This window comes from Protopterus annectens, chromosome 6.part0 (assembly GCF_019279795.1).
Source record: "Protopterus annectens isolate FY-2018-M chromosome 6.part0, PAN1.0, whole genome shotgun sequence".
NCBI classification, from domain to species: domain Eukaryota; kingdom Metazoa; phylum Chordata; order Ceratodontiformes; family Protopteridae; genus Protopterus; species Protopterus annectens.
In genome coordinates, this window is record NC_056737.1 from 484,060,712 (window position 1) to 484,078,458 (window position 17,747).

Below are 17,747 nucleotides of genomic sequence, written 5' to 3' on the forward strand. Positions count from 1 at the left end.
CTCTAGACTTGAACTATGCATACCTGGATCTAATTGCAAGTCACGAATCCCACAACAGTAAACAGCATATTGCCGAAACGAAAATGATGAATACTTACAATCCTGAAGGGCCGATTTTTCTCAGGGCAAGTAAATACTTGCCCAACATTTAACAACCACACGGGACAATGTAAATACCATCTAGGTGGAGGGCTGCACCCCCATACCCCCCCCAAACTTTATATACCAACTCCGGGATCGCAGTGCAGTTGGGAAAATGGCATATTTCTCCATGTTGGGCAAGTGTTTGCTTGCCCTGAGAAAAATCGGCCTTTTAGGATTGTAAGCATTCATTATTTTTGTTTCGGCAATATGCCATTCGGTGGGGTGGGATTCAAGATTTTAAAAGTACATCCGTCTACCTACATATTCCAATAACTCAGAGGTTCAGACAGCTCCTATGATTCAAGGCAGAGGGATTCCCATTTTCTGTTTGCATCATTGCACTCAGACTTGTCTCTTACTATAGCCCTGCATTTTGTTAAGACCAGCAGTGCAATTGTTTTGTGCAGGAAAAAGCATGTAGACATATTTTAGAAGGTAGGACTGTTCTGAACAGATTTGGAAACGGAAGCCTCTGCAAGTACGGCAGCTGCAAAGGCCCAAAACAGTGTCAATTACAAAAGAAAAATTAGACCAGCAGCTGTAGCATCAGGATGTCTTTATTCTGATGATAGTACAAGCAACATGTCAGTCGGATAGAATGAGTGCACAAACCGGTTTTGGCAGTTACAATGCCTTCCTCAGTGTGAAATAAACAGAATAGAATACACTCCTTGTGTAGTATTAATTCAACCAGTCATTACCATTGATTATAATTGCTCGTTCAGTCCAGGGGGAATAAACCCCCAAGTTTAATAATCCATTTCTTCTCTTTTATTTAAAATGTCATGCCGGCCCATTTTATTGGATCTTGGTGCCCTAATTTTATCAATAGTAATAAAATTGAAAGACGCACTTGGATGAAAAAGAGTATGCTTAAATAATGCATTGGTAATTTTCTTGTTTCTGATTTCACTAAGATGCTCCCCCACCCTGAGTTTGACCGGACATGAGGTTTGCCCCACATAAAATGCTGAGCAATGACATGTGGCCAAGTAAATAACCCAGTCAGATTGGCAATTGGCATAAAATAATATATCAAAGACCTGGCTGGTATTCTGACTACTAAAATGTTTTGGATTTGACAAACCTGGAACAGTATGAACAATGTCCACAGGGAAAGCAACCAACAAACTTGTCCCCTAGGAGGGTTGTTTGTGACACTGGCATGTCAGGCAGGAGATGCTTATAGTGATTTGAAATATGAACCTAAATTTTTACATTTCTTAAAAGTAAAAGAGCATCTAGCGGGTAGGATGGTAGATAACATTTGGTCAGCCAACAGCATATTCCAGTGGCGAATGACACTGTGAAGCAATGAATCAGTATTTCTGCCATATGTAGTTATAAGAACGATGGCAGAACCATAACTATTGTTTTTGTCTCTATATTGGAGAAGTTCCTTCCTGACCAAACCATCCATAGTATTGGACGCCCGATGTACAAAACCAGCCCCGTAGACCCTATCTTTAAATCTCATGATAAATCATGTTTGTATGTGTTGTAGGTTTCTTCTTCAGAACAGATATGTTTGCCACGGATAAACTGAGATTTCGGAATATTTTGACAGATGTGAGGGAGACGAAAGCTGGTGGCATGGAGGAGGGAATTGTATTGTGAAAATTTACGGTGAACCTGGGTAAGAGAGTGTGTTATTATTTCTACTTATGCTAACATCCAAAGAAATGATGTTAGGATCATGATTCACCATAAATTCAATACCCCATCTATTTTCGTTAAGGTAGTTTACGAACTCGTACAGATATTCAACATCCGACCTCCACACCAACCAGCAGTCATCCAAGTACCTCCTCCAAATGTCTATTTCATCAAGGTAAAGGTTATGTACCGGATCATAGATAATCTGCTTTTCAATGTAAGCCATGAATGAATCCGTGTAAGTTGGCACAAAGGAAGCGCCCATGGCTGTTCCCTTGTTCTGAAGAAAACATTCACCTTGATGGAAAAAGACATTTTTGGTGAGGACATGTTCACAAAGGATGGTAAGGAAGGTGTTGAAACCAGGTTGGTATAGTTGAGATTTATATAACCAGTATTCTAGGGCATTTATATCGGCCCACTGTGGTATATTGGTATATAATGCTTTGACATCCAGTGTACAAAGCAACCAACTTGGTTCCAATTGAGTATCCGAAATCAACCTCAGGAATTCCCTGGTATTCTGTATCCGGGCATGTACCCATTTGAGAAGGGGCTTCAGGTGTCTGGTTAGAAAAATAGACAGTAGTTCCATTGAAGAATTCCTGACTGAGAAGATGGGCCTTCCAGGGGGATTGGTAGCATCCTTATGTATTTTAGATTTAGATTTTAACTGCACACTTTGAACGGACCGTTGATTCAGAATTATTAATGTCACCAAGCTGTAGGACGAACCTACTAGGTTCGAGGGGCAACCTCAATCTACCTCTTGTTTCAAAGAATTAAGTACTGATTTATTAAAACTGGAGGAACAATTAAAAGAAAGGAAGAGGAAGAAATTCCTCAGAGACTTGGCGGACTACGAAAGAGAGGATCCTTTTAATAAGGACAAAATCAAGAGGGTACGATTTTCACAGCAACCAAAAAATATGGCCAAGAGAAAACGGCCACGGCCCATCCTCAAAAAAACATCAGTCTCTGGTCCGGATTCCACTGGAGATGAATCCTCTTCTAGTTATGAACCAGACATCTCTGGTCCTACAGGCTCATCAGTTCATAAACGAACAGACAGTGTCCCTTTAGGACCAAACGTAGAAGGGGAGGGAGGAAACATCAACAGGGTAGACGACATGCAGGCACTGTTGAAAATGATGATCAGGAAACAATAAATGTTTGTAGTATATCTTCCTGTACTCTTAATGAAACTGAGACCAAAATACTCAATAAAAGGTCTTTCATTCATCCCTGGTTTCTTTGTTTCTGAGGACAGTTTTGTGGATGATGTGTTGAGATTTTGCAGAAATTTGAACCTTAAAATATTTTTTCATGGTAAAGAAACCACAGATACACAACATGAATTTAGATATTATAGCTCGACCTTTATGCCACCTATGCATCATACTGTTATCTTGTTTCAGAAATCAATACTCAAAGATCTACACTTTCATGCCAAAGAAACCAGGGTGAAACCAAACAACATATCCAGGGCAGAAATGGAGGTGATTTCACAACTGGCAACCACCAGTTGGTCATGTCGATGGCTGATAAAGGGGGTGCTGTTGTGGTCCAGGATTGGGCCCAATAGGATAGTGAGACAAAAAAAACAACTCTTGGATGGCCGATATTATTCACATTTGATTATTGATCCCACTTCACATTTCAAGAAACAATTTGATGAATTTTTATTGTCAGCTAGTGATGAAGGGATAATTTCACAAACTGCTTTATGACATCTTACACCTCAATATATATACTTTTTGCCTAAAATACATAAGGATGCTACCAATCTCCCTGGAAGGCCCATTGTTTCAAGCAGAAATTCTTTAACGGAACTACTGTCAATTTTTCTAACCAGACACCTGAAGCCCCTTTTCAAATGGGTACGTGCCCGGATACAGGATACCACGGAATTCCTGAGGTTGATTTTGGATACTCAGTTGAAACCAGGTTGGTATTTTTGTACACTGGATGTCAAAGCTTTATATACCAATATACCACATTGGGCTGGTATAGATGCCCGAGAATACTGATTATATAAATCTCAACTATACCAACCTGGTTTCAACACCTTCCTTATCATCCTTTGTGGACATGTCCTCACCAAAAAATGTCTTTTTCTATCAAGGTGAATATTTTCTTCAGATCAAGGAAACAGCCATGGGTGCTTCCTTTGTGCCAATTTATGCTGATTTATTCATGGCTTGCATTGAAGAGCAGATTATCTATGATCCGTTACATAACCTTTACCTTGATGAAATAGACATTTGGAGGAGGTACGTGGATGATTGCTGTTTGGTGTGGAGGTCGGATGTTGAATATCTATACGAGTTCATAAACTACCTTAATGAAAATAGATGGGGTATTGAATTTACGGTGAATCATAATCCTAACAACATCATTTTTTTGGATGTTAGCATAAATAGAAATAATGGTAACACTTTCTCTACCCAGGTTCACCATAAATTTTCACAGTACAAATTCCCTCCTCGACGCCACCAGCTTTCATCCCCCTCACATCTGTCAAAATATTCCGAAATCCCAGTTTATCCGTAGTAAACGTATATGTTCTGAAGAAGAAACCTACAGCACATATAAGCATGATTTGATCATGAGATTTAAAGATAGGTGCTATGGGGCTGGTTTTGTACATCGGGCGTCCAATACTGTGGATGGTTTGGTCAGGAAGGAACTTCTCCAATATAAAGACAAAAACAATAGTGATGGATCTGCCATCCGGTTTATATCTACATATGGCAGAAATACAGATTCATTGATTCACAGTGTCAATCGCCACTGGAATATGCTGTTGGCTGACCAAATGTTATCTACCATGTTACCAACTAGATGCTCTCTTACTTTTAAAAAAAGGTAAAAACTTAGGTTCATATTTCAATCACTATAAGCATCTCCTGCTTGACATGCCAGTGTCACAAACAACCCTCCTAGGGGACAAGTTAGTTGGTTGCTTTCCCTGTGGACATTGTTCATACTGTTCCAGGTTTGTCAAATCCAAAACATTTAGTAGTCAGAATACCAGGCAGGTCTTTGATGTATTATTTTATGCTATTTGCCAATCTGAGTGCGTTATTTACTTGGCCACATGTCATTGCTTGGCATTTTATGTGGGACAAACCTCACGTTCTGTCAAATTCAGGGTGGGGGAGCATCTTAGTGAAATCAGAAACAAGAAAATTACCAGTGCCTTATTTAAGCATACTCTTTTTCATTCGTGTGTCTTTCAATTTTATTATTATTGATAAAATTAGAGCACCAAGATCCAATAAAATGGGCTTGCATAATATTTTAAATAAAAAAGAGAAGAAATGGATTATTAAACTTGGGGGTTTATTCCCCCCGGACTTGACGAGCAATTATAACCAATGGTAATGACTGATTGCAATACACTCCTTATATAGTATTAATTCATTCTGTTTATTTCACACCGTGGAAGGCATTGTAACGGTTTGCCAAAACTGGTTTTTGCACTCATTCTATCTGATTGACATGTTGTGTGTACTATAATCAGAATAAAGAAATCCCGAAGCTACAGCTGCTGGCCTAATTTTTCTTCTGTTCTGAACAGATTACCATGGATTGTCTTCAGAAGGTAGTTTCTAAACCTACCGAAAACCTAAGTAACCCTGCCCAAATGAGTTATGTTTCTAGGGGGTTGTCCTGGGCTTTGAAAAACTGAAGGCATTCTTGTCCCCGAGAAGACCCCATTTTTGTCAGTATTTTAGCAGAATTGCCATTCTCCACAGCATTTTGACCAGGGGGTTCCTCAGACTGCTGAGATGCATGACATGTTGCATATTTATAGGTCCCTTCTAGGCTGCACATCTGAAAACCTTTGTGGTACCTCAAGAACAGGTGATGCCAACATCTTCCCTACCTCCAGAAAAGCATATTTCTGCTTTCTTGCATAAGGAAGGAAATTGCATGGTGAATAGAGAGCATCCGTTTGAACAATGAAGGCTATCCTTCAGGGTTCTATGTTATTTTGATAGATTCCTCTGACACTGCATTGGGGACCTGAGGATCCAAGGGGCTTAGGACAAACGGATGAGAAAGCACATTAACATAAAAACATTATGGCAGTAATCTTGGCCATAAAGACAATCAGGAATGTCTGGCAGACCCATTGGTAATCTCATTAGACCACACTACAGTTATGTGGTACATAAACAACTAAGGCTGGATACACTTTTTACTTGAGTGACCATGCAGGTGTTGGAGGTGGCCTCAGGCATGGCAAGATCCTGCTTGCCCAATACATTCTCAGCCATGTCGGCAGTGTGCCACACACAGCAGGGCAGTACTAGGCCCCAGTAAAAGGATGCTAAAGAGGGAAATATTTTTGGATCTGGTGTACAAATGGGGTGTGCGGGACATGGACCTTTTGCCTCATCAGACAAATGATATCTCAGAGATATTTGCACCAGTATTCCCAGAAAGAGGCCTAGATGACGTATATATGACTTCAGCATCTCATGGGCAGGTCTATTTCTGTATGCCTTTCAGTCTGATCCCCAGGGTTTGCAGGAGATAAAGGAGGACAAAGATGATTTTAATATCACCCTTTTAGCCAAGGTAGCACTTGTTCTCTTTCTGACTCTTGCCAGCGAAAAAACCCTTTTGATGCTACACTAGGTAGACTTCTTATCACAGAGCAGGGAGTGGTCATGCATCCCATTTTGTGGTCCTTCAGTTTGATAGGATGGATGATTTAGTTCTCATCTCCACCAGGCACATGTCACTGGACGTACAAAACATTAAGGGAGGTGAGAAAGGACAGTTCTAGGAAATCCTGTATAGCCAAGTGGAAAAGACTCTTCACTAGTGCCTTAACAGAAAACAAGAATCCTACAAGGTGTAGCTCATTGTGTTCAGCACTTTAATAGTCAGATCTTTTCAAAGCAAGGCTTATCTTAAGCATTTATTAAGGTACATGCCTTGGCCATATTTGCTTGCATTCTCCTACAACCCCATGTGTTTTCTTCGCTACCTATGAAGCAGTTTTTCAAGGAAGCACTTCACTTAATATGCCTGAAGAAAGCAATAGTTTCCCCCTCAGCTAGTTGGATCTCAAATCAACAGGTGGATATTCTTTGTTTCACTGTTGCAGTCATCACATTTGGGTTATCTGCTTCAGCCGGCTTGCATACCAGAGTCTTCGGATTTCTGTGTCGGATGCTGTCTCTTCTTCCATGACGTCAGGGGTATAAAACATGCAGCCAATGCCATTACATCAGTCTTTCTTGCTGTGCGGTGCCCGAAGCAGAAGCAGTTTGCAAGTGCTGGTCGGCCGACTCCTGAAATTTTCGTTTTTGAGTTTCAGACCCAAAGTCTTCAAAAAAGATAAGTACCCCTTTAGGGATCCTTTTTCTTGCTCCAACCGATGTCAGTAAAAGTTAAAAATTGTCTTACCTGTGGAAAGCAAATACCTCATAGAGATTTTCATTTGTACTGCATCCCCTGTTTAGGCCCAGACCACGATGTCCCTCGCTGTCGGTTTTATGCCTTGTTCAACCCCCGAACTATTCGTCGTCAGACTATTTTTGCAGCTAATTACTTTCGTACTCTATCTCAGTACTCAGAAATGGCTTCGTTAAGCCATCCGACTACCGATCTTACTAAAAAACGTAAGGATAAAGACAGAGACAGACCGCATAGGTCCAAAACTGCCAACGACTCTTCCGTTAAGCTAGTCGCCAGTCCGCCGGTACTCAGTGAGGGGCTTTCACAGCCCCTGATACCTGCTACTTCAGATTCGCAGGCCACTACTGAGACCCATTCGGAGTCTGGTATGCCGTGAGATGCTTCTTTGACTATGGAACCTGCGGATGTCTCTACCTTGGATGGGTCCGGAGCTGCTATGCAGGCACTGTCTTCTGAGGGTGTATTCAGGCCTACAGACATTCATATTAAACAGACGCCTTTGTTTCCTTCTAGAAGTTCCGAATCTCTCAGGCCTAAAACTTGCACAACTCCTAGAAAACCTACAACAAAATTGCATGCTCAGACCCATAGGCCTCAAAAACAAATGCTTAGAATGGCTGAAGACCTTATTACATTAATTAGGCGAAGCCAGCCTGCCCCCTCTTGAGACCTAGAACTGAATTTCTTTCTGATTCTTCTGATCAGGAATCTGATATTTCTGCTCCTTCTGATTACCAGGATTTGCCGTTATCTACTTATGAGGATTCTGATGCAGAGGATTCCATTCCCTCTGCCTCCACTCCAGAAGATCTTTCTTTCGGTGAAACCTTGCATACTCTTAGGGAGAATTTCTGCAGGGGAAAGCCAGGATTACTCTGAGTCCAAAAAGAGTTTTAGGAGGTTTCTACTCTTCAAACAAAAAAAATGGAATTATTTGGCTAACAAACCAAGAAAGAAGAAAGTTGCCAAATACTACTGGAGCCACGAATGTCGGAACCAATATTTTATTGAACGCATACAAAAAAAAAACGCTAAAAACACATGAACGCTTTGTATCAGAATTGCGTTTTCGTCTAAGCAAACCAACTTCATCAGATACTCTCCTTAAAATAAACAATCCTTTTATAAGTTATTCAAAAACGTCTAATCCAGTCAAAAAACAGTTAATTAAAAAGTCCTTGTTCTATTCCTATTTACATTCAGCAATGCATACTTTGAAAATTTTGTGCTCAATTCATCCAATAAATAAATAAATAACATCAATACCAACAATTAGAACATTTTAAAACATTTGATTTAAAATATGTAATAAATATATAAAACATATAAATTAATTTATACAAAAATCCATTTTTAATGTTTAAAAATTACTTTAGAAAAAGAAACCATTTATATTGTATGCCCTGCCATCTGCTGGTAAAAATAAAAATTACATCGGTTTATCTTATAAAATCCCTGCTTTCAGTTTTAAAGGGGGCACAATAGAAATAAATTCATTTAAGCCTGGGAAATTTGTTGAATCAAGGGATATCTGCCACCATAGTTCCCTGGCCTCTAATTTTTCTTCCCATAATCCACCCCTTAGGTCCTTTTTGACCTGCTCTAAAACCATGAAGTGAAATTTAGCATCCTTACAAACCATGGTATGTTTATACAAGGCATTAGTGTCCTTTCGTGTAGCTATTTCATATTTATGTTCATATATTCTCTTTTTCAACACCCTTTCAGTTTTTCCTACATAAAAAGCGTTGCATTCTGAACATAAACTAATGTATACTACCCCCTTGGTTTCACAATTGTAGTGGTCTGTACTTTTTATCCATTTTTCTCTACTTTCCAAATAAACTTTTTCTTTATCCACTGTATTGTTACAGTGTGTACAACGTCCACATTTATAAGTGCCCTTCCTAACCTGCTTATTCCTTGGAAGACCTTTATTCTCCAACGTGTTTTTAAATGATCGGGAATTTTTATACACAACCTTAACATTTCTGTTTAATTTTACTGATTTGGACCAGAAAAAAATAATGAATTTTGACCATTCTCTTTCAACAATTTTTCTTGTAACTTTAGTGTTGAACGCATTATATTCAAGAACCAAGGCATGTGTAAAATCATTTTCTTGTATTATGGGAGTAAAATTACCACAAGAAATTTCATCTGTATTATTGTTATTTAAAATAGGTCTAAATCTGGTTTCTCTACCCATACAAACTTCATCTTGTATTCCCCTTATAAATTGCTGGGGATATCCTCTTTCTAAAAACATTTTGTTTAGCAATTTACATTCAACTTTAAAATCGTCCTCAGAGGTAGTCATACAGCTTCCTCGGACGTATTGCCCTTTCACAATATTCTTTTTACACCAATAGGTATGGGCACTTTGAAAATGAAGAAATGAATTGCAAAAAGTGGGTTTTCTAAATATTTTTGATACAAACCTATCTTCCTTCTTATATATTTCCAAATCCAAAAATTGGAGTTTTTCAGTAGAAACATGAAATGTAAATCTTAAAAAATTTGTAGTTTCTTCCAAATATAGTTTCAATTCCTCTAATTGTTTTGCCCCCCCCCCCCCGACCATAGAATGACTATGTCATCCAGAAATCTACGATATTGTTTCCAATAACAACAAAACCTGGATTCCAGAATATATACTTCCTCCCATTTGGCCAACACTAAATTTGCATATGTGGGGGCACATGCGGCCCCCATAGCTACCCCTTTGATCTGTTTATAAAATTCCCCACAAAAATTCAAAAAATTATTTTTAAGGACCAAATCCATTAATGCCCCACGTATAATTTTGTCTTTGTGACTTAATGTATCATCTTGAAATAAAATGTCCTCAAACATTTCCATTCCTTCTTTATGAGGAATACATGAAAATAAGTCAACAATATCTATGGTCACAAATACCAGATTATCACATAAAACGTCTTTATTTAGTATATCAAGTAGGTCCCAGGAATCTTTTAAAATTGTTTCTTTATTAACCCACACATTTTTTAATTTATTATCAACAAATTTAGCCAAACTATGGGTTTTTGACCCATTAGCAGAAACTATGGGTCTTAATGGGGGGGTCGTTTTCATTTTTATGGATCTTCGGAATTCCGAAAATAGAGGGAATTCTTGGTTTGTCTACTCTTAAAAAAATTAAAGGTTTTTTTATCAAATAAACCTTCAAGAAACATGTATTTTAACAAATATCTATTTTATTATACGCAATATTAATTTCGTTAATGGAAACATTGGTATACCCTTCTTCATTAAATAAAATTTCATTCATTTTTCCTTCATAAATAATGTTATCCATAATAACTATCCCACCCCCCTTATCAGGTTTCATAATCCGGACCTTGTGATTGTCCCTCAAAGCTTGCAGAATGTTATTTTCCTCCTTACTTAGGTTTGGTTGAAACCCAAACTTGTCATATCTATTTCTTAATTCCTTCTCCATGGTTTTTTCCAAGTTAATAAGTTGTGGATGAAGGGGGGGATTGTATATACCCTTCTTTTAAGTTCTTGATTACCTGTGTCTCCTTCAGGGCTAAATAATAAGTTTAAATTAATTTTTCTAAAAAACAATTTTAAATCTGTAATAGACTGAGTAAGATCTCCTTTTTTGTAGGGTATAAATTTAAATCCCTTTTTAAGCAGGCTGAAATGTTCCTTCTCTATACAAATACCACTAAAATTATAAATACTAAAATCATGAAAGGTGTGCTTAACACCTTCCACTATGTGGTCTAACCAAAAAGTATCATTACTGAATGTTTTATCACTGGGTGGGGGTCTTGATGGTGTTACCACCAAGTCTAGTATTTCCCTCTCCCCCCTCTCCAAGAAAACTTTCTTTCTTGATGCCCTGTCTTATTTAATAATCTTTCTGATCTACAAAGAGGGGGAAAATCCTCATCATTAAAACCATTTTCTTGTATGGTATTACCTTCTTGTAAATTGTCCTGTATTTCCCTGTCAACATTATTTCCATAAAGGTTTCTAAGAAAGAAAGGAGCTCGGGGTTTGGGATATACAGTACCCTTTTTGTATTCTTTTGTATCCCTTTCTAACTTTTTAAATTTTCTTTGGATGGTTTCCTTACATTTTACATCAATTTCCCCCCTAATTTTAAAGTATTTGTCTTTTTCATCTTGAATAGTAAAAATTAAATATTCCTTTATGCACTGATCTAATTCATTAATTTCCTTCTGTAGGACAACCTGGGTCCTACTATTTTCTGTAATTCAGTCTCAACATATCTATACCACATCTATTGAACAATTCAATTAATTCTTTATGAAAAACAGTTCCTTCTAGTACATTGGTTGGGTATTTAAACACCCTCAATCCTTTTGGAACAATACCCCTATTAACACACTCATTGAGGTATTCATTTTCAATTTCTAATGTCTTAAATTTAAGCATAAGCTTGTGCAGATTGTCCAATTTGACTCTAAGAGTCAGCCACAACAGGTGGTCCATTAAAAGCGGTTTGCTTGAAAGAATATTTTTGTAACAGACAGTCTTTAGTTTCTTTAAAACACAAGTCACTTTCGTTACTATTAACAGTACCTGAAGCTCTTTTGCTGGAAAAAACATTTTTTTGCCCTGCTAGTATAGACCCTCGCGTTTCAGCATTAGTCCCACTACCATTTGCGTCTTCACAAAGTATTTTGGGCGTATTAACAGCATCAAACGACCCCTCACCTTCGTTGGACTGATCTTTCGATCCATTTGTATTTTTTCGTTGTTCGCGATGTATGCCTGGTCCCCTTGTAACCTCCTGAACTTCCGCATCGTGAACACGAGTTTGGTTATACAACCCGACTAGGGATTGGGTCAAAGGTGTCAGCAGGTCTACCAGCTCAGTTAGCTGTCCAATAAGTTTTCTGGATTGTCCAATGTCATCCAACCCTTTTCCTTCTGAAGGGTCCGACCTCTCCATGGCTCCAAATCTGTTTGCAAACAGCCACAAACAAAAAAACTGGAATTATTTGGCTAACAAGCCAAGAAAGAAGAAAGTTGCCAAATACTACTGGAGCCACGAATGTCGGAACCAATATTTTATTGAACGCATACAAAAAAACGCTAAAAACACATGAATGCTTTGTATCAGAATTACGTTTTCGTCTAAGCAAACCAACTTTCTACTCTTGTTTCTACTCTTGCCTTAACACAGGCCTTTAGCTATCCCTCCTGTTCTGGACATTGTAGATGATGCTTTCTTGGAATCTAGCCTTAACCCAGACACTTTACCTCCAGCTCCCAGAAAACCTGACTGGTACTACAGAGTACCTGACTCTCACAAGTTCCTCGTCAAGAATCCTTCTGCGGATCCAGAGACCATTTCCCAAGGACCTAAAGGCATTAAGGCCACTGCTGCCAAAAATCCTACCCCTTCTGATAGAGATTCTAGAGCCTTAGACAGATGGGATAAGAAGGAATACACTTCTGCTACTCTGGCCATTAGGGCTTTAAATTTCCAGTTTCATATGTTAACGTATCAGCAGCATGTTATGGGACTGCTTAAACAGAAAATTATGTTGATTCCTGACTGTGCTGAACACAGACTTACAAGATTTAATGCATTCGGCAGAACAAGTTAGTAAACATACTTTGCATTGTGGTTTTGATGCTTTAGAAGTATCTTGCAGGGCTGCTGTCACTGGGTCTGTACTTAGAAGGCACGCTTGGCTTAAGGAACAAAACCTGCCAGATCATGTTAAAGCTAAATTACTGGATGCTCCCTTAAACCAAGACCGCCTTTTTGGCAGCAAAGTGGGAGAAGTCCTCAAAAGGATGGGGGAAAAAGCTAAATCTATGCAAACTGTTAAAGATTTCCTACAAGTACAGCCTCCCAGATTCAGTAGGCATTGGCCTTCAAAGAACTTGTCCTTTCCAGTTCCTTCCAGACCTTCTCAGTCCAAACCCAGAAGCAGCAGACCACCTAGGCTGCAGTCTCAGGCTACGCACAGACCTAAGCAGTGGGGGGCTCCCACTGCCAAAGCAATGAGTAGTAAGCCACCCCCTACGGTAAAATGGCACAGTCTTAACCTTAACCCTTCCAAGTCCTGCTCAACTACCTGCTTCCTTAGGAGGAAAGCTCGCTCTGCATGCAGAAAACTGGGAACTCATTACCCAGGACAAATGGGTTTTGAACATAGTTTCCCAAGGATACAGATTCCACTTCCACACACTACCAACCCCAAATGGTTGGTCAGACCTACCCCCAAATCAATGGGTGGAGGCCCAACAGCAGGTTCTCTCTCTTCTCAGTATCAGGGCTATTCTACCTCTCCCAGCAGAACAAAGGGGACAAGGTTTTTATTCGAGACTTTTTCTGGTACCCAGAAAAGACAACTCCTGATGTCCTTGTCCTCTCTGTTCTCAACACCCTTCTGGTAGTTCCACAATTCAAAATGCTAACTCTTTAACAGCTTCTCCCTATGCTAGCCAAGGATGCCTGGCTGGCAACCTTAGACTTGAAGCGTACCTACACATCCCAATAAGGGAATCTTGCTGGAAATACCTACGCTTCAGGGCAGGCTCCAAGCACCATCAGTTCTCTGCACTTCCCTTTGGCTTATCTACTGCGCCCAGTGTATTAACAAAGTGTCTAGCTCCAGCCATTGCATTTTGCAGGCAGAGAAATATTCAAATTTACCCATACTTGGATGATTCTGATTTAGGCAGAAAGCTAAGACTTGCTATTGCAACCCCTGGCATTCGTAAAGAAACTTCTAAACTCTTTGGGGTACACCATAAACGAAAAGAAATCTCACCTAGTACCCTGCCAACAGATTGTATTCCTGGGAGCAAGCTTGAACACAACTTCCCAGATGGCATTCCTCACTCCAGAGAAACAAGTTTATTTGACAACCTACTTCAAACTACTGGCCACAAAACCCCAGCTTATTTGCAAGGAAAATACTGCAAGCCCTGGGGTTCATAGCCTCTTGAATTCTACTAATTACATATGCAAGACTGCATTTGAGGAAACTTCAATGGTATCTAAAAAGCCTATGGTGTCAACGTTCTCAGGGCCTGGAATCAATAATTTCTATCATTCCTTGTATGAAGACTGCGTTCCTTTGGTGGGCAGAGGCCTGCTGCCACAACAAGGGGCTCCCTTTCACTCTACCCCAAAACCCTAACAACAGACGCATCAGACTATGCATGGGGAGCTCACATGGCAGGGCAGTGCATTCAGGGCAAATGGAACCCGAGACAGATGCACCTGTCTATCAATAAAAAAGAAATGTTAGCTGTACAGAATGCTCTGACAGCCTTCAAAGACCGTATTCTTCCAGGACAACTATTGGTAAAGACGGACAACACCACAGTTATGTGGTACATAAACAAGCAGGGGGGAAACCCATTCATACCCTCTCTGCAGATTAGCCATAGCTCTGTGGAACACAGCCTTGAGCTACCAAGTACACCTACAAGCTCAATTCCTGCCAGGCAGACTAAATTCACTGGCATATGACGAGCAGAAATCTCATGGACCCACACGAATGGAAACTAGAGCCAAAAATATTCAACCTCTTGAACAAATGGGAGACTCCAGAGGTGGACCTGTTTGCCTCACCTCAGAGCTACCAATTGGACAAATTCTGCACAAATTCTCACTCCCCACAGTGAAGCTTATAGGTTCATAGATTCATAGATTAGTTCTAGGCTTAACTGCCCTTTATGGGCCATTTGAAACCTAGCCAGGTACCCCATGTGAGAATCGCCCTGCACCTTGTGTCTTTAAGGTAAACACCTTAACCATTATGACATCCTCCCACCCTTAAAACACCTCTGCTAGTCTCGAACCCTGGACCTTGCACACACTACACAACATGAAGTACCACTAAGCCACGGTAGATATACTTGTAAAGTGTATGCCCTGTCCTTTACCTGGGAAAGCCTCTCGGTTTATACCTTTCCCCTTCTGCCTCTCCTCTCGAAGGTTCTACTAAAGACCAAACAGGACAAGCCAAGGACAATATTGATTGCACCAGTCTGGCCACACCAGTACTGGTACCTCCTCTTGTGCAGTATGACACTGCTGCAACCATGACACTTGCATCAGACCCCTTCCCTGTTGTCCCAGCAGGCAGGCCAGATTCTGCACCCTCAGCTTCAAACCCTGAACCTTGCAGCCTGGCTAATTCCTTGAGCTCTCCTCTAGCGTCCTTCAGTAAGCAGGTGCTGGATGTCATTCTGGAGGCAAGGAGGCCTAGTACTAGAAAATCCTATGCTATGCTGAAAAGTGGAAAAGATACTGTTCCTGGAGCCAGGCTCAAGGGATGGACACAACGGTGCCCAGCCTACCTCATATTGTTCAGTACATAACATAAATGCTCCAGAAGGGCCTATCCTTCTCGTCAGTTAAAATTCATGCCTCTGCCGTTTCAGCACATTATAATACTGAGCCACCCCTCTTCTCTCACCCCCTGCTAAAACAATTCCTTAGAGGGGCCAAAAATTTAAGACCCCCCCCCCCCCCCCAGGAGAGCTCCCACTCCAGCCTGGGACCTTAACTTTGTATTGGAAAAACTCACTCTTCCCCACTTTGAGCCAGCTGCAACAGCAGAGTTGAAATTCCTTTCTTGGAAAACAGCCTTCCTTCTAGCCAGCACTTCTGCAAGGAGTGTGTCTGAATTACAGGCCCTCATGGCAGTGGAACCCTTCATTATCTTCCATGCGGACAGGGTTTCCCTTGGGACCAATCCTTCCTTTATGCCCAAGGTGGTGTCTAGTGTGGCCCTAAATCAGTCCATTCATTTGCCTACTTTTTCCCCTAATCCACAAAACAAAGGGGAACAAATACTGCACTCTCTGGATGTGCACAGATAACTTAGATTTTATTTGAACAGGACTAAGCCTCTCAGAAAATCTGAATAGCTGCTAGTTGGCTTTGCTGCAGGGGCAGAGGGGAAGGCCTTTCAAAGCAAACCATTGCCAAATGGATAGCCATTTGCATTAATTTCTGCTACAAGCACCATGGAAAAACTTACCCCACGGGGATCAGAAAACATTCTACCAGGGCTGCATCTATCTCTGCGGACTTTCTCAGAGGAGTCCCTACCAGGGACATCCTAGAAACTGCTACCTTACCTGGAGCTCTGTACATACCCTCACCAAGCATTACTACTTGCCTGTTTTTTTCTAAATCCAGAGCTGGTTTTGCCACTGCAATCTTGCAGGGCTTAATAGCTGGCCCTAATGCTCTTTAACTTCCTCCTCCCATCCTTAGCTTTGGGAATCTACCTAAATGTGATCACTGCAACAGTGAAACATGAAGAACATAGTACAGTTGTGTACACTTAACATAAATGTAGATGTTAGTGTATTCACTGTTGCAGTCCTGGTTACCGTCCATCCAGCCCCCTGACTTCCCTTGGCTCTACCTTTCCTTCTTGTTTGGTATATTTATTTTTTTTTGGTGTATTTGCTTTTTGATGGAGGTGTACCATAACATATAATTACTTCCTGTTGTGGGGGCATCTGACATCTGGGGCAAGAAAAACTGATGTAATGTCATCGGCTGCATGTTTTATACCCCTGATGACCTGACGTCATGGAAGAAGAGAAATCATCTGACGCAGAAATCCAAAGACTCTGGTATTCAGGCTGGCTGAGGGCTACCTGCAGGCAGATAACCCAAATGTGATGACTGCAACAGTGAATACACTCTAACATCTACATTTATGGTAAGTGTACACAACTGTACTTTGTGTATGGAGAACTCTTCCTAAGTTTTTCATAAGGACAGGGACTGCTTAAACCCATAGCCTGAGTGTATGTACAAGGTGGTGACTAAACTTTCCTTAAATCAAACCATACGTTTACCAATTGTTCTCTGATCATACAGCAGGTGGAAGATTGTAACATTTTCTTAATTTGCACAAGCAGCCCAGATTTTATTGGGCTAGGACAACTTAGTAAGTCAAACTAGCTGTTAGGTTTTCTTTCCCTTCCCTTTGTAAGTATAACTGTCAACAAACTTATGCCCAAAGGGATTACAAACGGTCCTGTTTTCTTTCCCCTCCACTATGGGACACAACTTCATGTCCTTGTTAGAGCTCACTGTACTAGTTCCTACCACCACAGCCTTTTTGATGAAGCAGCAACCTTGGTCCTCTTATCACACCATTGCCAAGCCTTACAACTTGAGGACCATGTCAAGGGTTGGGCTAGGGTTTTCTGTGGCTATTCTGCAAGGTTTGGTGTCCTCTCTTTCATGCCAACCACCCGCATTTTCCTATCTCTGAGAGTCATCTCAAGAGTGAGTACTGTGATGTTGAATTATGAAGAGTATAGTACACGTGCTAAAAACTTAACATAATTATGGATGGTAGAGTACATTCCCTATTTCAGTACCAGGTCCACTTCTCCATTCCTGCGCTCTCTAGACCAATGACTTGGGTTTGGGGTGGATACCCTTTACATTTTCCCCATGCCATTTATAGATCTTTCTGATGTCTCTCAAGTAGCCTTTAACACTGGAT

General features: G+C 40.4%; 1 protein-coding gene across 1 annotated transcript in view; it reads left to right on the forward strand.

The window, feature by feature from the left end:
* Positions 1-17,747, forward strand: part of CDAN1 (codanin 1) — a gene marked incomplete in the record, with an annotated part of 1,645,523 nt that overhangs the window by 228,513 nt on the left and 1,399,263 nt on the right.